Source organism: Aquarana catesbeiana, linkage group LG10 (assembly GCF_042186555.1).
Source record: "Aquarana catesbeiana isolate 2022-GZ linkage group LG10, ASM4218655v1, whole genome shotgun sequence".
Lineage (NCBI taxonomy): Eukaryota > Metazoa > Chordata > Amphibia > Anura > Ranidae > Aquarana > Aquarana catesbeiana.
In genome coordinates this window covers 230,234,503-230,257,923 of record NC_133333.1, presented here as the reverse complement: position 1 = coordinate 230,257,923, position 23,421 = coordinate 230,234,503, and positions in this window count along the sequence as shown.

Genomic DNA, 23,421 nt, shown 5'->3' with positions numbered 1-23,421 from the left:
TGGTATTGCCATACTCAGGAGGAGTAGCAGAATGTATTTTGGGGTGTAATTGCAATTATGCATATGCTGTGTGAGAGAAATAACCTGTTAATATGACCAGTTTGTGTAAAAAAAAAAAAAAAAAAATTATTTTCCCAAGAATTGTGGGAAAAAATTACAGATTAAAAAAAACTCACCATGCCTCTTAGTAAATACCTTGGACTGTCTACTTTCCAAAAAGGGGTCATTTTGGGGGTATTTGTACTTTCCTGACTTGTTAGTGTCTCAAGAAATGAGATAGGCCTTCAGTACATCAAGTGTGATCAAATGTGATGAATTTTCAGTGATTGGCACCATAGTTTGTAGACTCTATAACTTTCACAAAGACCAAATAATATACACTAATTTGGGTTATTTTTACCAAAGATATGTAGCAGTATAAATTTTGCACACAAATTAATGAAGAAAAATGACTTATTTGCAAAATTTTACAATAGAAACTAAATAAAAGTGTATTTTTTTCAAAATGTTCGCTGTTTTTTCACTTTTGTTTGGATACAGTGTAGCATGACTGAGTAATTGTCATTCAAAGTATGAGAGCACTGAAAGCTGAAAATTGGTCTGGGCGGGAAGGTGCATAAGTGTCTGGTATTGAAGTGGTTAATAAAGAATTTGTCCCAAGCCGTGTCTTGTCATTTTTACCATTTTGACACTTTTTTTGTGAAATAGTAGGGGTACATTTGTATCCAGTTACCATTTCACACAGGGGGGAGGCTGGGATCTGGGGGTCCCCTTGTTAAAGGAGGCTTCCAAATTCTGCTGAGCCCCCCACCCGCAGACCCCCACAGCCACGGGCAAGGGTTGTGGGGATGAGGCCCTTGTCCCCATCAACATGGGAATGAGGTGCTTTGGAGGCTACCCCAAAGCACCCTCCCCATGTTGAGGGCATGTGGCATGGTACGGATCAGGAGGGGGGTGCTCTCTCATCCCCCCATCTTTTCCTGCGGCATTCCAGGTTGTGTGATCGGATAAGGGTCTGATATGGATTTTTGGGGGGACCCCCAGGTCATTAAAATTTTTTTTTTTTTTAAAACCCTTCAGGTCTGGTATGGATTTTGAGGTCGGCCCCCACGCCATTTAAAAAAAAAAATTGGCGCGGGGTTCCCCTTAATATCCATATCAGACCGGAAGGGCCCGGTATGAAATTTGGGGGGACCCCCATGCATTTTTTTTATTAATTTTGGTTCAGGGTTCCCCTTAATATGCATACCAGACCCAAAGGGGCTGGTAATGGACTGGGGGGATCCCATGCAGCTTTTTTAATGACTTCTTTACATATTATATATTATAGTATATATATTACATATATATATATATATATATATATATATATATATATATATATATATATATATATATATATATATATACACACACATACATATTATATATATATTATTTTCGTAAATATTTTATTCTATCTTTTCATGTGACAACACTGAAGAAATGACGCTTTGCTACAATGTCAAGTAGTGAGTGTACAGCTTGTATAACAGTGTAAAATTTGCTGTCTCCTCAAAATAACTCAACACACAGCCATTAACGTCTAAACCGCTGGCAACAAAAGTGAGTACACCCCTAAGTGAAAATTTCCAAATTGGGCACAAAGTGTCAATATTTTGTGTGACCACCATTATTTTTCAGCACTGCCTTAACCCTTTTGGGCATGGAGTTCACCAGAGCTTCACAGGTTGCCACTGGAGTCCTCTTCCACTCCTCCATGTTGACATCATAGAGCTGGTGGATGTTAGAGACCTTGCGCTCCTCCACCTTCCATTTGAGGATGCCCCACAGATGCTCAATAGGGTTTAGGTCTGGAGACATGCTTGGCCAGTCCATCACCTTTACCCTCAGCTTCTTTAGCAAGGCAGTGGTCGTCTTGAAGGTGTGTTGGGGTCGTTATGTTGGAATACTGCCCTGCGGCCCAGTCTCTGAAGGGAGGGGATCATGCTTTGCTTTAGTATATCACAGTATATATTGGCATTCATTGTTCCCTCAATGAACTGTAGCTCCTCAGTGCCGGCAGCACCCATGCAGCCCCAGACCATGACACTCCCACCACCCTGCTTGACTGTAGGCAAGACACAATTGTCTTTCTACTCCTCACCTGGTTGCTGCCACACACGCTTTACTCCATCTTAACCAGATACGTTTATCTTGGTCTCATCAGACCACAGGACATGGTTCCAGTAATTCATGCCCTTAGTCTGCTTTTCTTCAGCAAACTGTTTGCGGGCTTTCTTGTGCATCATCTTTAGAAGAGGCTTCCTTCTGGGACAACAGCCATGCAGACCAATTTGATGCAGTGTGTGGCCTATGGTCTGATCACTGACAAGCATACCCCCCCACCCCTTCAACCTCTGCAGCAATGCTGGCAGCACTCATACGTCCATTTCCCAAAGACAACCTCTGGACGCTGAGCATGTGCAGACAACTTCTTTGGTTGACCATGGCGAGGCCTGTTCTGAGTGGAACCTGTCCAGTTAAACCACTGTATGGTCTTGGCCACTGTGCTGCAGCTCAGTTTCAGGGTCTTGGCAATCTTCTTATAGCCTAAGCCATCTTTATGTAGAACAACAATTCTTTTATTAAGATCCTTAGAGAGTTCTTTGCCATGAGGTGCCATGTTGAACTTCCAGTGACCAGTATGAGAGCGTGAGAGCGATAACACCAAATTTAACACACCTGCTCCCCATTCACATCTTAGACTTTGTAACACTAATGAGTCAGATGACACTGGGGACTGAAAATGGCTAATTGGGCCCAATTTGGACATTTACACATAGGGGTGTACTCACTTTTGTTGCCAGTGATTGACACATTAATGGCTGTGTGTTGAGTTATTTTGAGGGGTCAGTAAATTGACACAGTTATACAAGCTGTACACTCACTGCTTTACATTGTACCAAAGTGTCATTTCATCAGTGTTGTCACATGAAAAGATATAATAAAATATTTACAAAAATGTGAGGGGTGTGCTCACTTTTGTGAGATACTGTATATATATATATATATATACAGTATCTCACAAAAGTGAGATAGTCTTGTGTGTATATATATATATATATATCCACTGCATACAGTTTAGCTATATCTCACTGCAGGCCGTTCCTGGTGTACTGTTTCTAATATAATTCAGGCGGTACAGTACACAGTACCGTGCACCCCTAGTGCAGTTGCTACTACTTTTCTGGTGGTGTACACAGTACACAATACATACAGTGCACCCACAGTTGCTATTAGACTTCTGGTGGTGTACATAATACCGTGCACCCATAGTGCAGTTGCTACTACTTTTCTGGTGGTGTACACAATACAGTACATCCATAGTTGTTATTACACTTCTGTTGGTATACACAGTACTGTGCACCCATAGTGCAGTTGCTACTACTTTTCTGGTGGTGTACACGGTACACAATACATACAGTGCACCCATAGTTGCTATTAGACTTCTGGTGGTGTACACAATACCGTGCACCCATAGTGCAGTTGCTACTACTTTTCTGGTGGTGTACACAGTACACAATACAGTGTAGTGTGGTGTTGCAAGACAAAATCCCCATCATGTCTGGAAGGCCACCAAGGAGAGGCAGACACTCACAGGCCACTAAAAGAGGGCAAGCAGGCTCTGTGTCTACAGTCCACAGTGCTGGTCATGGACATGGTGCATTTTCTGCAGGTGGCCGTGGGGAACGCTTGTTCTTTTTTTCTGCTGCTGGGACAGGGGCAGAAAAATTGGGCCTTTGGTGGTGGTTGTGCCACAACACTGTAACCCCTTTACAGATACTCTTGTTGGGTGCAGGAATGGGCCCTGCTGTGAAATATTAGATCAAAAATTGTAATTACATGCCCCCCGTTAAACAGGGACAGAAAAATTGGGCCTTAGGCAGTGGTGATGGTGCCGTAAACCAAAAAATATTGTTGGAAGCTAGCATCATCAAGATTGAGGGGGAATAGGATAGTCATTCAGCATCGGCAGTCTTCAAGGGATCCCACATCCATAGAAAAATCAATCAGTTACATCAGCATCAGGTGCTTGATAGCTGCTGCTGATCCAAGACTGATTCATTTTTATGAATGTTAGCCTATCAAGGGAGTCTGTGGACAGGTGCACTCTATGATCCATTACAAACCCTCCAGCACCACTGAATGTGTGTTCAGAAAGAACACTGGATGCAGGACAGGCCAGTAGATCAATTGCATATTGAGCAAGTTATGGCCAGTGGTCCATCCTCAAGACCCAGTAACCCAGTGGATGCTCTGTTGGAAAGGTCTCTAAGTCTGCTTTTGCCCCTAGATATTCCTGCACCATGTAATGCAGACGCTGGCGATAGTTGCTTAAACTGATCAGACCTTGGCGCTGAGGACTGAAAAATTGTCTAAAGGCATCGGGCAGCCGGCTATCTTCTCCACTGCTCTTCCTATGACTGAATGAAGCTGTCATGGTTATGCAGTAATCTATGTCTGTCAGCTTACCTCTCCTCCATGAGTTCACCTTTAATGGCCAGCCACTCTCACCTGGCTACTTAAATAATCTCTCCTCAAAGCTTGGCTCCACCCCAGCCCCTATCAGGGAACTCTATATTAACCTGTGCACTGCAAGCCTGCCTTGCTGATCAACCTTTGTATGTTTAGCTTCTGTGTGCATCTTGCTGTGTCTTCTACGTCTGATTCCAATTACCAATCTTGGCTTGTTCTCGACTATCCCTGCCTGCTTGTGACCCTGACCTTTGGCGTGTTCTATGTTTATCCTTGTCTGTTAGTCGCCCCGACCTTTGGCTTATTCCCTTACTATCTCTGTCCTCCTGTAGCCTACTGTGGGCGTGAGCTGGGAGACCCTGGGGTCGGGACCTGGAGCCAGTTGCAGCCCAGTCCATCCTCACCACTAGAGGCTCTGGTGAACACCTGCTGGCTCTTAGACTCCGTGCCCTGGGGAAGCTTATGCTCTAGCCCCTGTGGGATCCGTGTTGGTGTTCCAGCGGACCTGCCTTCCTTAACCACCTAGACTCCCATCCGCCTCAGTCAGCCGTAAGGGTCCACTACCTTTGCGGTGCACTCCTGACTCCAACGGTGTGCATCTGTCACCTGGCCTCAGGTGACCTGACAGAAGCCTCAGCAACACGTTGTCCAGCACCAGAAAATTGTAACCTCACAGGGTCTGGAAATGCATTGCACAAACCTTTCTTCAAAGCCTCCTGAATATGTTTCATCCTCTGCTCCCTCTGGATGAGTTCTGCAATCTTACCCTTGTAATGTGGATCAAGAAGGGTTGCCAGCCAGTAATGATTATTTCTCTTTGATACCACAAATCCTAGGGTCCTTACACTGCATGGCCTCCCTGATTCTGCAAAGCCTGTGAAAGTTTGCAGAGGCATTCGATTCTGAGTCCTCTGGGTCACTAAGGATCACATGATCCATAACAACCTCCTCACAGCCATGTACAACTTCTTGGGTTTCTGGGGCCATTGTCACATACAACCATTCCTGGCTGAAGCTGGAGTGGCGTCAACCACCTCTGAGCCTGCCCCTGCAGAGCTGACAGAATCTCTGCCCCAGTGTGGCTCCTGTCCCCTAAGCAGTGGTTTAACCTTAAAATACGTAGAGGGTTCTTTACTGTAAGAGTGGCAAGGATGTGTAATTCCCTTCCACAGGTGATGGTCTCAGCGGGGGGCATCAGTAGTTTCAAGAAACTATTAGATATGTACCTGAACTACCGCAACATATATACAATGTAATACTGACATATAATCACACACATAGGTTGGACTTGATGGATTGTGTCTTTTTTCAACCTCACCTACTACTATGTAACTCATGCACTGCATGGCATCTTTTTACCTGAGTGTTTGCGTAGCCCCTTGAATGCTTACGGAGCACCGCTGGTTCAGAGAACAAATCTGTAGAAGAGGTCATAGAGGAAGAAGAAGAGGAGGGGGTGGAGGAGAGAGCTGTGGCAGAATCACCGCTAGCATTTTGGAGGCGTGGTGGCGGAACAAGCTCCAACAATACTGAACCCTGTCCTGCATCCTTCCCAGCTGCCAGCAGAGTTACCCAGTGCACCATGAAGGAAAGGTAACATCCCTGCCCATGCCTGCTAGACCATAAGTCTGCAGTAATATACACCTTACTGCTGACTGCCCTGTCCAACAAGACAAAATATTGCCTTCCACATGTCGGTAGAGAGAAGAAAAGAAATGGCGTTTTGGAACCTGCAACTGAGGTACAGCACATTCCACAAATTCACGAAAGGAGGCAGAGTCTACCAGCTGCAAAGGCAGTAGTTGCAGTGCTAGCAATTTGGCCAAGCTGGCATTCAAGCTAGCATTCAGATTGTGAGCATGTGGATGGCTGGGACCGAATTTCTTTTTACGGTTTAGCAACTGGGTTAGGGAAATTTGCCTGCTAAAATCAGATGGTGGTGTACTGCTAACAGAATGGCTGCAAGTACTTGGGACACCTATTGCTATACCTTCATTCCTCTCAATGCAGGTTTTTGAAAGGACTGGAGTAGGGTTGGAGATCCCAGATGAGGAGCAAGGAGAAGTCCGCCTTTTCTTTGATGTGGGTCTTTCAAATGCTGTTGCCAACGGACTTGTTGCCTTATGAGTTTAAGTGAAATCTACATTAATAGCTGTAAAATATTGGAATTATGAATATATTTAATTTATATTTAATTTATATTCAATTTATTTATATTTAATGAATATATTTAATTTAGCTTTTATCTATGTAGGGCAGAACATATCTTCACAGAAATCTCTGGTGGACCAGACAAGTCAGTGCTAGGCTTGTGTATACAAGCAATGGGATCCAAACCTCATTGTTTTACACATACTCACTTCAAAGGATCCCATGCTGGGATATGCAATGAAGGGAGGCCAACCCGTAATCAATACTTAACTTCCTGGGAAAATTCAAGTTAAGCTCCTGCTCAGAATAGTCACAAGGGTTTGCATTAAAGGGGGCTGACTTATGCAAAGTATAGGGATTGGAGATGTAGCCAGTCCTTAACGAGGAATAGGGAAGCTCAGCAATCAGAGCCACGCTATGCCAACCAATGAGGCATCAGCATGTAATAATATACACAGACTAGATGGGAGGGAAACACACACTTTTATGGGAAAGCAACCATCAGAATGGAACCTGGGTGCAAAGGGTAATTTTGGGAGAGGTCTGCATTTTACTTGTAACTAAACATGTTTGCAGATTAATGTTTTCAGGAATATACTCTGTATTCCTTCATGTAATTCTCTTATTTTAACCTAATATTTTCTTCCTTGGTGTAGACTATAGATAGATGGTTGTGTATTAGATAGACTTTCAATTACTTACCAATAAATGTTGTTATTGTGTTAAAGCTCATTAAAGCTCATCATTCATGGTCAAAGAACTCTCATTTAGCCCAAATCATATCTGAGACATTAAATCTCAAATATAGTATACGGGGAAAAGACCGCATGGGAGGTCGTCATATGCCTGGTCAAGCATGTGGTGCCCAAGCGGCTGCTGTTGTGGCCATGCTTGATCCACTTCAGACATAGGTTGCAAACAGCAACGGTGCAATCTGCTGCACACGTGTCCAAAAAGGCCCACACCAAGGAACTTTCCAAAATCAGCGTGGAGTCAGCAGCGCCCTACACCTGCGGAAGCTCTGCGGTGTGATGCAGTAGGGTGGCTGCCCTTAAGCTGTCCCGAGAGGACTTTCTGCCTCATTGGAGTTGTGCCTCCTCCTCTATTCTATCTGGCACCCAAGTAGAGTCAGTGACCTTATCATTCCCTCCCTCCTCGTCACTGGAGCAAACTTGGCACTATGCTGCAGCTGGGGGAACATGACTGCCAGTTTCTTGTCCTTCTTGGGCACCCCCTCTTTCTAGGCTCACGTTACTCCCTTCCTCAACCCGGTAACCAACATCGGAGCCTTCAAATCACTGCGCATCCTCCAGCAGCATGTACCCGACACTGTGGTTGAATAGTTTGGGGGACTCCTCTGTGCATGATGGTTGGGCTACAGAAGGAGTGATTGTGGACAAGGAGCCGGTGGAAAAGGCCGCTTTGGCAGCTGCATAGGAAGAAAAACTACTCTGAGCCTGGGTGACAGAGGATGAGGAGGATGAGCATGGCTTTGTTATTCACTCCACTAGGGATGGGCCGAACACCCCCCCGTTCGGTTCACACCAGATCATGCGAACAGGCCAAAAATTTGTTCGAACACGAGAACACCCGTTAAAGCCTATGGGACACGAACATGAAAATTCAAAAGTGCTAATTTTAAAGTCTTATATGCATGGTATTGTCTTAAAAAGTGTTTGGGGAACTGGGTCCTGCCCCAGGGGACATGTATCAATGCAAAAAAAGTTTTAAAAATGGCCATTTTTTCGGGAGCAGTGATTTTAATAATACTTAAAGTGAAAAAATAAAAGTGTAATATTCCTTTAAATTTTGTACCTGACAGGTGTCTATAGTATGCCTGTAAAGTGGTGCATGTTTCCCGTGTTTAGAACAGTCTGATAGCAAAATTACATTTGTAAAGGAAAAAAGTCATTTAAAACTACTCGCGGCTATAATGAATTGTCAGTCCGGCAATACACATAAAAGTTCATTGATAAAAGCGGCATTGGGATTCCCCCACAGGGGAAGCCCGAACCAAAATTAAAAAAAAAATGTGTGGGGGTCCCCCCAAATTCCATACCAGACCCTTCAGGTTTGATATGGATATTAACCACTTAATAACTGGCCCATAGCCAAATGACGGCTACAGGGCGGTTTTTTAACTCTGGGAGGGCGTACAGTGACGTCTTCCCAGAATTCCGCTCTCGTGCACCCGAGAACATCCGTGGACCCGGCGCATCACGGATCCCGGTAAATGGCCGCTGATTGCGGCCGTTTACCATGTGATCGCTCCGTCAAATGACGGAGCGATCACATGTAAACAAACCGGCGTCATCTCATGACCATCCATGCTCATGATCCATCCATGCTCAGCCATCCCTCAATGCTCTGCAATACTCTGCAATACTGTACAATATTCTGCAATACCTTGCAATACTGTGCAATACTCTGCAATAACCTGAAATACTCTGCAATACCCCGCAATACCCCACAATACTGTGCAATACTCTGCAATACCCTTCAATACTCTACAATACCCCGTAATACTCTGCAATACCCCGTAATACTCTGCAATAACCCGTAATACTCTGCAATACCCCGCAATACTCTGCAATACCCTGTAATACTCTGCAATACCCTGCAATACTCTGCAATACTCTGCAATACCCCACAATACTCTGCAATACTCTGCAATACCCCCCAATACTCTGCAATAAACAGCAATACTCTGCCATACCCCGCAATACTCTGCAATACCCCGCAATACAACGCAATACTCTGCAATACTCTGCAATACACCACAATACTCTGCAATACTCTGCAATACCCTGCAATGCTCTGCAATACTCTGCAATAACCTGCAATACCCCGCAATACCCTGCAATACCCTGCCATACTCTGCAATACTCTGCAATACCCCACAATACTCTGCAATACCCTGCAATACCCAGCCATACTCTGCCATACCCAGTCATACTCTGCCATACCCAGCCATACCCAGTCACACTCTGCAATACCCCGCAATACTCTGCCATACCCAGCCATACCCTGCAATACCCTGCCATACTCTGCAATACCCTGCAATACTCTGCCATACCCTGCCATAACCAGCCATACTCTGCAATACCCGGTGATACCCAGCCATATTCTGCCATACCCAGTCATACTCTGCAATACCCCGCAATACTGTGCAATACTCTGCAATTCCCCTTCAATACTCTGCAATACCCCGCAATACTCTGCAATACCCTGCAATACTCTGCAATACCCCACAATACTCTGCAATACCCCCAATACTCTGCAATACTCTGCAATACCCTGCAATACTCTGCAATACTCTGCTATACCCCGCAATACTCTGCAATACCCTGCAATACCCCACAATACCCTGCAATACCCTGCAATACCCTGCCATACTCTGCAATACCCTGCAATACTCTGCAATACCCCGCAATACTCTGCAATACCCTGCAATACCCAGCCATACTCTGCCATACCCAGTCATACTCTGCCATACCCAGTCATACTCTACCATACCCAGCCATACCCAGTCACACTCTGCAATACCCCACAATACTCTGCCATACCCAGCCATACTCAGCGATACCCTGCAATACCCTGCCATACTCTGCAATACCCCACAATACCCTGCCATACCCTGCCATACCTAGCCATACTCTGCAATACTCGGTGATACCCAGCCATACTCTGCCATACCCAGTCATACTCAGCGATACCCTGCAACACCCTGCCATACTCTGCAATACCCTGCAATACTCTGCCATACCCTGCCATAACCAGCCATACTCTGCAATACCCGGTGATACCCATACTCTGCCATACCCAGTCACACTCGGCGATACCCTACAATACCCAGCCCAGCCATACCCGGCCATACTCAGCCTCTGTATGTGGCCAGGCTGTGGAAGTCTCACACATGTGGTATCGCTGTTACTCGGGAGGAGTAGGAAAATCTATTTTGGGGTGTCATGTTTGGTATGTATATGTTATGTTTTAGAAATATTGTATTAATGGACAACTTTGTGTTAAAAAAAAATATGCGTTTTAACCACTTCCCGCCCACCGGCCGTCATAAGACATCCTTGACTTTGTGCGGGGACATCTGAATGATGGGTGCAGCTACAGGCATCATTCAGATATCAGCTTTTTCAGCCAGCGATTCCCTACACCATAGGAACGATCATAGCGGCTGTTCCACTGCTTGATCGTTCTTATGGGAGGCGAGAGGGGACGTCCCCCCCTCCCGCCGCCCTCACTGTAAAGAGGACCTGTCATGCCATATTCCTATTACAAGGGATGTTTACATTTTTTTTGTAAAAAAGTGTCAAACTAAAATAAAGTAAAATGAACAATAAAAAAAAAAAAAAATTAAAGCTTCCCTGTCCCCGTGTGCTCTCATGCAGAAGCGAACGCATACGTAAGTCCAGCCCACATATGAAAATGGTGTTCAAACCACACATGTGAGGCATCGCTGCGAACGGTAGAGCGAGAGCAATAATTTTGGCCCTAGACCTCTTCTGTAACTCAAAACATGTAACCAGTAAAAAATTTTAAAGCGTCGCCTATGGGGATTTTTAAGTAGCGAAGTTTGGTGCCATTCCACAAGCGTGTGCAATTTTGAAAGGTGACATGTTGGGTATCTATTTACTCGGCGTAACTTCATCTTTCACATTATGCAAAAACATTGGGCTAACTTTACTGTTTTGTTTTTTTTAAAGCACAAAACTGTTTTTTTTTCCCAAAAAAATGCGTTTGAAAAATAGCTGCTCAATTACCTTGCAAGATAAAAAGTTGCAATGACTGCCATTGTATTCTCTAGGGTCTTTGCTAAAAAAAACATGTATAATGTTTTGGGGTTCTATGTAATTTTCTAGCAAATAAATGATGATTTTTACATGTAGGAGAGAAATGTCAGAATTGGCCTGGGTGCTCCAGAACGCCTGAAGGTGCTCCATGCATGTTGGGCCTCTGTATGTGGCCACGCTGTGTAAAAGTCTCACACATGTGGTATCGCCACACTCGGGAGTAGGGATGAGCTTCGAGATCGAGTCAAACTCATGTTCGACTCGAACACTGGCTGTTCGGCGAACAGCAAACAATTTGGGGTGTTCGCGGCAAATTCAAAAGCTGCGGAATACCCTTTAAAAGTCTATGGGAGAAATCAAAAGTGTTAATTTTAAAGGTTTATATGCAAGTTATTGTCATAAAAAGTGTTTGGGGACCTGGGTCCTGCCCCAGGGGACAAGGATCAATGCAAAAAAAGTTTTAAAAACAGCCGTTTTTTCAGGAGCAGTGATTTTAATAATGCTTAAAGTGAAACAATAAAAGTGTAATATTCCTTTAAATTTAGTACCTGGGGAGTGTCTATGGTATGCCTGTAAAGGGGCGCATGTTTCCTGTGTTTAGAACAGTCTGACAGCAAAATGACATTTCAAAGGAAAAAAAGTCATTTAAAACTACTCGCGGCTATTAATAAATTGCCGGTCCGACAATACACATAAAAGTTCATTGATAAAAATGGCATGGGAATTCCCCACAGGGGAACCCTGAACCAAAATTAAAAACAAAATGACGTGGGGGGTTACCCTAAATTCCATACCAGGCCTTTCAGGTCTGGTATGGATATTAAGGGGAACCCCAGCCAAAATTAAAAAAAAAATGGTGTGGGGTCCCCCTCAAAATCTATACTAGACCCTTTAGGTCTGGTATGGATTTTGAGGGATACCCCGCGCCAACATTTTTTAAAAAATGGCGTGGGGTGCCCCCAAAAATCCATACCAGACCCTTATCCGAGCACGCAACCTGGCAGGCCGCAGGAAAAGAGGGGGGGACGAGAGAACCCCCCCTCCTGAACTGTACCAGGCCACATGCCCTCAACATTGGGAGGGTGCTTTGGGGTAGCCCCCCAAAACACCTAGTCCCCATGTTGATGGGTACAAGGGCCTCATCCCCACAACCCTTGCCCGGTGGTTGTGGGGTCTGCGGGCGGGGGTCTTATCAGAATTTGGAAAACCCCTTTAACAAGGGGACCCCCAGATCCCGGCTCTCTCCCCTGTGTGAAATGGTGAGGGGGAACAAAAGTACCCCTACCATTTCACAAAAAACTGTCAAAAATGTTAAAAATGACAAGAGACGGTTTTGACAATTCCTTTATTTAAATGCTTCTTCTTTCTTCTTTCTTCTATCTTCTTTCTTCTATTTTCTATCTTCTATCTTCTATCTTCCTTCGGTTTCTTCCTCCATCTTCTTCTTCTTCTGGTTCTTGTTCCGGTGTTCTTGTCCTGCATCTTCATCCGCGGCATCTTCTTCCCTTCTTCTCCTCGGGCCGCTCCGCATTTATGATGGCATGGATGGAGACTCCCGTTGTGTGACGCTTCTCCTCTTCTGACGGTTCTTAAATAACGGGGAGACGGAGCCACCTGGTGACCCCGCCCCCCTCTGACGCACGGGGACTTCCCTGTGGCATTCCCCGTGACATCAGAGGGGGTGGGGTCCCTCTGGAAGAACCAGAAGAACCAGAAGAACCAGAAGAAGGAGGAAGAAACCGAAGGAAGATAGAAGATAGCAGATCGAAGATAGAAGAAAGAAGATAGAAGAAAGAAGAAAGAAGAAGCATTTAAATAAAGGAATTGTCAAAAACTGTCTCTTGTCATTTTTAACATTTTAAAGTTTTTTTGTGAAATGGTAGGGGTACAAAAGCACCCCCTTATCATTTCAGAAAGGGGGGAGGGCCGGGATCTTGGGGTCCCCTTGTTAAAGGGGGCTTCCAGATTCCGATAAGCCCCCCACCTGCAGACCCCCACAACCACCGGGCAAGGGTTGTGGGGATGAGGCCCTTGTCCCCATCAACATGGGGACGAAGGTGTTTTGGGGGGCTACCCAAAGCACCCTCCCAATGTTGAGGGCATGTGGCCTGGTACAGTTCAGGAGGGGGGGCGCTCTCTCGTCCCCCCCTCTTTTCCTGTGGCCTGCCAGGTTGCATGCTCGGATAAGGGCCTGGTATGGATGTTTGGGGGGACCCCACGCCATTTTTTTTTTAAATTTTGATGTGGGATTCCCCTTAAAATCCATACCAGACCTGAAGGGTCTGGTATAGATTTTGAGGGGGACCCCATGCCATTTAAAAAAAAAAAATTGTCGGGGTTCCCCTTAATATCCATACCAGACCTGAAGGGCCTGGTATGGAATCTAGGGGGACCCCCATGTCTTTTTTTTTTTTTATTTTGGTTCAGGGTTCCCCTGTGGGGAATTCCCATGCCGTTTTTATCAATGAACTTTTATGTGTATTGTCGGACCAGCAATTCATTAATAGCCGCAAGTAGTTTTAAAGACTTTTTTTCCTTTGAAATGTCATTTTGCTGTCAGACTGTTCTAAACACGGGAAACATGCGACCCTTTACAGGTATACTATAGACACCCCCCAGGTACAAAATTTAAAGGAATATTACACTTTTAATGTTTCACTTTAAGCATTATTAAAATCACTGCTCCCGAAAAAACTGCCATTTTTAAAACTTTTTTTGCATTGATCCATGTCCCCTGGGGCAGAAACTTGCATATAAGCCTTTAAAATTAGCACTTTTGATTATTCATGTTCGTGTCCCATAGACTTTAACGGTGTTCGCGTGTTCGAACAAATTTTTTGCCTGTTCGCAAGTTCTGGTGCAAACCGAACTGGGGGGGGTGTTCGGCTCATCCCTACTTGGGAGTAATAGCAGAATGTGTTTTGGGGTGTAATTTGTGGTATGCATATGTGGTGTGTGAAATAACCTGCTAATATGACAATTTTGTGAAAAAAAAAAAGAAAAAAAAAAACTTGGTTTTGCAAAGGATTGTGGGAAAAAATGACAACTTCAAAAAACTCACCATGCATCTTTCTAAATACCTTGGAATGTCTTCTTTCCAAAAAGGGGTCATTTGGGGGGTATTTGTACTTTTCTGGCATGTTAGGGTCTCAAGAAATTAGATAGGCCGTCAGTACTTCAGGTGTGACCAATTTTCAGATATTGGCACCATAGCTTGTGGACTCTATAACTTTCACAAAGACCAAATAATATCCACTGATTTGGGTTATTTTTACCAAAGATATGTAGCGGTATACATTTTGGCCAAAATATATGAAGAAAAATTACTAATTTGCAAAATTTTATGACAGAAACGAAGAAAAATGCATTTTCCTGACAGACTCCATGGCAGCCTACGTGTGGGTTAACCCCGCCTCCTCTCCAATGCTATAGGACCCCATTCCCATAAATGAGTACTCACCACTAGCTACTGCGTTCCTTTTTTGTCCTCCTCTATGGACCTACACATGCTGTTCGCATCAGGATTGAATGGATCCAGGATTGGCATACCTGTGCAGTGCAGCTCAAAAGCCCAGCCATAGGCGGGCGATTAGCTTAAAGAGGCTTGAATGTTTCCCCTTGGTGGATGGGTGGTCGCCTCTGTATGCCCGGCGGACAGTTTTCATCAACGGCTGGCAAGGTCTGTGGCTGTATTTCATGCTCCATGGCAGTGTTTTTATATGTAGTCTGTTTTTCCCTGGTGGTCCAGTGTGTCCTGTTCCCCTCATGGCGGCTGGTTCGCGTGCGTTCCAGCCCGTCGCGGCACTTCCGGGTTGCGGCAGTCTCTGCCGCTGGCACCTGCGCTGTAGCCACCTTGAGAGCGAGGCTTGGCTCGCGCATGCGCAGTACGGCGGTCCGTTCGTCGTCCGCGCAGGCGCCGTACAGTGGTCTCCCATTGCGCGTGCGCAGTAGGAGATAATGACGTCACGAGCGGGGAATTTAAATTCCGCCCTCCTGTCCTGCTGTGTTGGGATCTCCCTTGGTAGGGAAAGGAGGAGTGGATCCCTGCTGGTCTCCAGGTGAGTGGCTGAAACCTCTGCTTGTTTTTTTTTAAAAAAAAAGGGGTATATATATATATATATATATATATATATATATATATATATATATATATATGATTGGACTAACGATTGATTTTTCAGAAATAATATTCTTAAAAAAAAAAAAATTTTTAGAAATTAGAAAATAATAGTAATAAGTAATAAGTATTCTTTCATAAATATAATTATATATATATATATATATGCGGCAAGAAGTTGTTTTCTTTTTTGCCTTGAATATGTGTTGATACACGATTTTTTTGTGCATCTTTTAAGCAGAGTTTTTTCCTAAAAACCTTCTCATGTTTGGTGCCTAGGTTTTCTTAGGCCATTATCCCTGCAGACTATTAAAGTGACATTCGCGTCCTAGGTTATGGAAATCACCGCCTTTAAGTGGCCAGCCCTCACGCACAAGGTATGTGCTCATGAGGGGAGGGGATGACATTTATGCACAAATGTTGTGGTGCTGATACTTTTTCTTCTCTCCCCTTCCCCTCTTCTTTTTTCTCCAGCCCTTATAGGTCGGACCCGCTAAACGTGGTCCAGAATGCCAATGACCTTGCCAAGCCACAATATAACTCATCTTCATCCAGACGAGACTCCCAGTCCGGATCCCACCAGAGGAGACGCTCTCGTTCCTCCTCAAGACACTGCTCCCACCGCCATGACAGCCGCTCAGACCACAGAGCCTGCTGGGGATGTAGGACACGAGTCCCGGAGGACAAGTCCTTATGTGACCGTTGCTTTGCCCGTGCGGTTGGGGAAAAAGAGACGGAAAACCAGCGTTTAGAGTCTCTTGTGAAACGGGTGGTGCAGCAATCCCTAATGGAGAGGGAGGCACCTCGCACATTGAGCCAGTCTACCACCGTGTCTGGCCCGCCGGCTAAAGAGGCCCATGATGATCCGGGTACTTCCCAGCCCTATGTTGCTTCTCCTGACTCCTCAGAGGACGAGTCTATTAATGAAGAGGTCATTGGAGGGTTCGACTTCGCGATGGTTTCCCCTTTAATCAAAGCGATCAAGGAAGCCTTGAAGTGGGAAGACCCTTCCACTCCCCCAGCCAAGCAGAAAAAATTCTTCAAGCACCTGGGGAAAGAACGCGCAAACTTTCCGCTCCTTCTGGAGCTAAAGGAAATCATTAAGGAAGAATGGAGTAAAACAGAAAAAGTCTTCCATGTCTAATAAAATCTCCAGATTGTACCCCTTCAAGTCGGAAGAAGTAAAGAGTTTGGAGAATACTCCCCTTGTGGATGCAGCTCTTATGCGTCTGGCCAAACATGTGACTCTTCCTCTAGAAGACGCAGTATCTTTCAAAGATGGGCTCGAGAGGAAGATAGATCTAGATCTAAAAAGAATCTATGGGCTCGCTGGTATGGCCTGCAAACCAGCCCTGGCACTAGCGGCCATGTCCAAGGCCATGGAGGCCTGGACGGAGAACGTGGAGTCCTTCCTTAAGGGCGTATCAGAAGAGCTGGCCGGAAGTTCAGCAGCTGCAGAGCTGAAGCTTGCAGCGGTCTTCCTGGGGGAGGCGTCCATTGACTTGATCCGCCTGCTGGCTCGTATTATGCTGTCCTCAGTTACGGCCAAGAGAGCCCTCTGGTTGCGTCCTTGGCTTGCTGACCCAGGTTCTAAGCAAGCATGGTGTAAAATTCCGTTTGAGGGGTCCTCACTGTTTGGCAATAAGCTTGACGATGCCATTACGCGAGCCACAGGTGGTAAATCGGGTTTTCTTCCCCAGGACAGGCGCATGCTGGGTCGAAAGAAGCCCCAGTTCAGAAGACGAAGCCCGGAGCGCTCCAGGGAAGCACGCTCCTACAAGTCTGGCCGGGACTTTAGGAAGAATTGGAGCAGAGGGCAGACATCCTTCCGCAAACCTGTTAAAAATCAAACGTCCAGTGCTCGTGATCAGGCTAAATCTTTTTAAGATTACGCCCGCCCAGGCGGGCCAGGTGGGGGCTCGTCTGCTCCTCTTCCGGCACGTCTGGGTGGCCTCGATCTCAGACTTCTGGGTCATAAGGACGGTCTCGGCAGGCCACAGATGGGCCTTTTCCAGTACTCCTCACCCAAGGTTCGTCTCCACTCTTCTCCCTCGGGCAGAGAATCAGAAACAAATTCTGCTGTCCTATGTGGACCTCCTGAAAACTCAAGGAGCAGTGGTACATGTCCCACAGGATGAATGGTTCCAGGGGATATACTCCCCTCTCTTCCTAGTGCAAAAAAAGGTGGGCTCTTTGCGCCCAGTCATAGACCTCACATATCTCAACAAATTCATAGAGAACGGAAGGTTCAAGATGGAAACCTTGATGACCATTCAGAAAGCTATACAGCCAGGCGACTGGATGATATCGATCGACCTGAAGGACGCGTACTTCCACGTCCCTGTGGAAAAAGAATTACACAAATACCTCCGTTTCCAAGTAGGGTCGGATCATCTACAATTTATCTGCCTCCCCTTCCCCCCAGGTTTTTTCGAAGGTCCTTCTGGCTACGGTGGCACTCATAAGATCAAGAGGGGTACGTCTTTACCACTACCTCAACGACCTGCTGGTGCTATCTCAGAACAGGGAGCAGTTGCTGGTCCATCGGGAACAAGTGATTTCCACGCTGTCCAACTTCGGGTGGCTCCTAAACTTAGAAAAGAGTCAACTGACCCCAACTCAGCGTCTAATATATCTGGGAGCTCAATTCGATACAGTAGCAAACACTATCTCCCTTCCTTTACTGAAAATTCCTACGGTTCGAGACAGAGTCTCTCGGGCCCTACATGTCTGGCAAATGAAAGCCTCTCAGTGCCTGAAAGTCGTCGGCACGATGGTTTCCACGACTTCCATGGTAAAATGGGCCTTATGGAGACTGCGTCCCTTCCAGTCAGGTCTCCTTCGACAATGGAAGTCTGGGGACAAGAATCAGGTCATCCGCATAACTTCTACAATGAGGAACAGCCTCTTCTGGTGGCTTCAGCGCAAGAACCTTCTGACCTGCCATTCCATCGCTCCCATCTCTTGGGTGACGGTCACGACCGATACCAGCGGTACCGGTTGGGGAGCCCTCTGCGGGTCGAACCTGGCTCAGGGCAAGTGGGATGCATGTCTTCCCAACCCAGGGTCGAACATCCTGGAACTTCGAGCGGCCTGGTGTGCCCTTCAGTCCTTCTCTCATCTCCTCATAGGGGAGTCAGTACTGTTAAGGATGGACAACACCACAGCGGTGTCGTATGTGAAGAGGCAAGGGGGCACTCAGAGTCCCACTCTCCTGCGGGAAGTCGAGCCCATCCTATCATGGGCGCAGAGAAACCTTTCCAACATTTCGGCAGTCTTTGTCCCAGGGGTCCAAAACACTCAAGCGGACTTCCTATCACGGACCGAGTTGGACAACAACGAATGGTCTCTTCACAAAGAGACGTTCAGGTGGATCTTGTCGCTCAAGACCGATCCAGAGGTGGATCTGTTTGCTTCCCCCTGCAATTGAAAGCTGAAGAAATTCTACACCAGGGGTCTCTGCAGTCAAGCCATCGGGACAGACGCCCTGACGGATCAATGGAGGTTCAAGCGTGCATATGCCTTTCCGCCACTTCCAGTCATGCTGAGATTCCTGCAGAGGCTCCGAGCAGAGCCAGTGGAGGTGGTGACAATAGCTCCCTACTGGCCGAACAGGCCTTGGTTCCCTCTCCTGGTCCAGCTCAGTTGTCGGGACCCAGTGCCTCTCCCTCTCAGACCGGACCTTCTTTCTCAAGGGTCAGTCCTGCACCCTTGTCCTGCAGTGCTGAGACTGATGGTCTGGTTCTTGAGAGGGAGAGGCTAGAATCCCTAGGTTGTGCCTCAGATGTAATATCCACTCTCATGAGCTCGAGAAGATCTAGTACAAATAAAGTCTATGGAAGAATCTGGTCCAAATTCGTGGAGTTCTGCTCTCCCCAGAGCAGGTCTTTTAGACATCCAAAAGTCCAGGACGTTCTCAGTTTCCTCCAAACGGGCCTAGATTTACATCTATCTGTCAGCTCTCTGAGGGTCCAAGTTTCAGCACTTTCGGCCTTCTCCGGCACTTCGTGGGCAGTTCATCCTTTGGTTAGACAATTTTTTCGAGGTGCATCGAGGCTCAAGCCCCAAAGAAAGCCTAGGTTCCCCAAATGGGACCTTCCATTAGTCCTCGACTCGATCTCTGGACTCAGTACTACGGGGCCTTCCCAGCTCTCTATCAAGGTCTTTTCAGCAAAGGTGGCCTTCTTAGTGGCCATTACCTCAGCCAAAAGGGTCTCTGAGATTGCATCACTTGGTCATGAAGAACCCTTCCTAACGTTTTTTCCGGACCATGTAGTCCTCATCCCTATGCTGGGTTCCAACCCGAAAGTGTCTTCGGTATTCCACGTCAATCAAGAGATCGTTTTACCTACATTTAGGACCCCAGGGTCCACTGAAAATCACCCTCTAGATGTAGGCGAAGCTATTAAAGAATATCTTAAAGTTACTTCTCCCTTTAGACATTCTAGTCATCTCTTCGTGCTTCACTCAGGCAGCAATATAGGGAAGAAAGCCTCAACCAGGACTATCGCGACCTGGATCGTACAGACCATACAACAAGCATACAGGGCTAAGGGCTTGGCTCCTCCAAAGGTGGTAACAGCCCATTCCACCAGGGGAATGGCAGCTTCATGGGCAGCGGCTCGACACGTGGCTCCAGATACCATCTGCAAGGCAGCCTCATGGACTTCTATTAATACCTTCATGTTGCATTATTGTATAGAGCCTGCCTCACTATCCTCTATAAACATTGGTTTACAAATCCTATCGACCGATAGGACAAATTAAAATTTATGTTTTGTTCAGCATACCCGCCCGTGTGGTTGGCTAGTTATTTCCCACATGTAGGCTGCCATGGAGTCTGTCAGGGAAAAGGAAAATTTATTATCAAATACTTACCGTAATTTTCCTTTCCTGATGGACTCCATGGCAGATGGAGTTCCCACCCATTGGTCAAGGAGTAGGCTAGTTACGGAACGCAGTAGCTAATGGTGAGTACTCATTTATGGGAATGGGGTCCTATAGCATTGGAGAGGAGGCGGGGTTAACCCACACGTAGGCTGCCATAGAGTCCATCAGGAAAGGAAAATTACGGTAAGTATTTGATAATAAATTTTCCTTTTTTTTACAGATTTTTTGGTCTTTTTTCTTTTATAGTGCAAAAAATAAAGAACCCAGCGGTGATTAAATACCACCAAAAAAGCTCTGTTTGTGTGAAAAAAAGGACAAAAATTTCATATAGATACAGTGTTGCATGACTGAGTAATTGTCATTTAAAATGTGAGAGCACCAAAAGCTGAAAATTGGTCTGGTTATTAAGGGGGTTTAAGTGCCCAGTGGTCAAGTGGTTAAGGGGAACCCCGCACCAAAATTTAAAAAAGAAAATGGTGTGGGGGTCCCCCAAAAACCCATACTAGACCCTTATCCGAGTGCGAAACCTGGCAGGCTGCAGGAAAAGAGGGGGGATGAGAGAGCGCCCCCCTCCTGAACCGTACCAGGCCACATGCCCTCAACATTGGGAGGGTGCTTTGGGGTAGCCCCCAAAAGCACCTTGTCCCCATGTTTATGGGGAGAAGGGCCTCATCCCCACAACCCTTGCCCCTGGTTGTGGGGGTCTGCGGGCGGGGGTCTTATCAGAATCTTGAAGCCCCCTTTTAACAAGGGGACACCCAGATCCCGGCCCCCCCGTGTGAATTGGTAATGGTGTACAAATGTACCCCTACTATTTCACAAAAAAAGTGTCAAAAATGTTAAAAAAAGACAATAGATGGGTTTTGACAATTCCTTTATTAATGTCTTCTTCTTTCCCCACTTCTTCTTCCATCTTCTTCTGGTCTTCCTTCGGTGTTCTTCTTCTTCCTCCATCTTGTTCTTCCCCTGTTTCTTCCTCTATCTTCATCTGTTTCTTCCTCTGGTCTTCTCGTCCGGCATCTTCCTCCGGCTCCTTCTTCTCCGGTTCGTCCTCTGATCCTCCTCAATGGGAGTCTCCCGCTGTGTGACACTTTTGTTCAGGTGACAGCTCTTATATAACGGAGGGCGGGACCACCCATTGACCCCACCGCCTCTGACGCACGGGGACTTCCCTATGGCTTTCCCCATGTTGTCAGAGGGGGGCGGGGTCACCCGTTTACGTTGGGCTGGAGCTACACTTAAAAAATTTACCTGTTCCAAATTACAAACAGATCCAACTTAACAACAAACCTACAGTCCCTAACTTATTTGTAACCCGGGGACAGTCTGTATGCTGCTGTTCAGAGTATATAGGGCCTGGGGGGCCCACGCCTTTTTTATTTGGGTGCAGGGTTCCCCTTAATAACCATACCAGACCCAAAGGCCCCGGTAATGGGCTGGGGGCAATATTACATTACAGCCGCGAGCAGTTTTAGATTACTTTTTTTGCTTTAGAAATATAATTTTGTGCAGGGACTGTTCTAAACATGGGAAAAATGCACCACTTTACAGGCATACTATAGACACCACCCCAGGCACGATATTTAAAGAATATTACACTTTTATTGTTTCACTTTAAGCATTATTAAAATCACTGCTCCTGAAAAAACGTCCGTTTGTCCCCTGGTGCAGGGCCCAGGTCCCTAAACACTTTTTATGACAGTAACTTGCATATTAGCCTTTAAAATTAGCACTTTTGATTTTTCACGTTCGAGTCCCATAGACTTTAATAGGGTTCGCGTGTTCGCACAAATTTTTGGTCTGTTCGCATGTTCTGCCGCAAACCGAACCTGGGGGTGTTCGGCTCATCCCTATTGGCTAGTACTGTGTTGAGCTGATGTTGGAGCCATTCAGATGCAATTTGCAATGGCGGTACCTCATTCTCCACACGGCTAATGCGAGTCTCTGTCTCTGTGACCCAGTCTCTAAGCTTCTGTAAGTCTTGGCGGATCAGAGACACGTCAATTTTCACTTCTTCAGTTTTGCATGTCAGAGTGCTTTTGCAGTCCTATATCGCCTTGAGCACACGTGCAGTGTCTTCCACGGCCAAGTCTACATGCTGAGGTGTGTCGGCGCCATTTTCCCCCGAGGCCTCTTCTCCTTAAGTCGGTACTTATCCAGTTTAGCGATCATGTCCGTCACTTTTTTTGGTGGCGAAATGATCCCTGAGGATACAGGAAGATGATGGCTGTGTTTGTGAGGCAGGAAAGGCGATGTTAGTCCTAGGATTTGTGGTAACAGAGTTTGAACAAGCGGAGCTCCCGATCAACACTCCTCACACCATGCCAGTCCAGGCCACGCCCCCCCCCCCCATAAACCTTTTAATACAGAAAACTAAAAGACTCTAAGAATTTGCCCAGGGATTGAAAGGTTGTTTGAATTTCAGAACTATGGGTTGTATTGGTGCGTAAACAGATAAGACCTGGACCCAGAAAGAAGTAAACTTTTTTTAAACTGAAACTGTTTCATGTTTACAAGGCTTTCAAAAACTTACAAGTGTTACTGCTGCCAAGCTAGTGAAAAACAAACCTAAACCTTTCTATTCAGCTGACCAAGAGTCAACACTCTTAAATTCAATGACAGTGTCCTCTATTGTTCAATTTAAATTGAAAGTAAACCCAACTATAATTTTCAGCCAAGGAAGCTGCCATTGTGGTCTCTGTTTACTCTTCAACTGCCATTAAGCTGCACATGTGATCAGTTGATTGGATGGTTTATCGGGTTCTATATGATTGAGGCCAGAACTCTGTGCAGGCCAGTCAAGTTCCTCCACCCCAAACTTGCTCATCAATGTTTTTATGGACCTTGCCTTGTGCACTGGTCCAAATCCTTGGGTGGAGAGGGGATTATGGTGTGGGGTTGCTTTTAAGGGTCGGGCTTGGCCCTTTAGTTCCAGTGAAT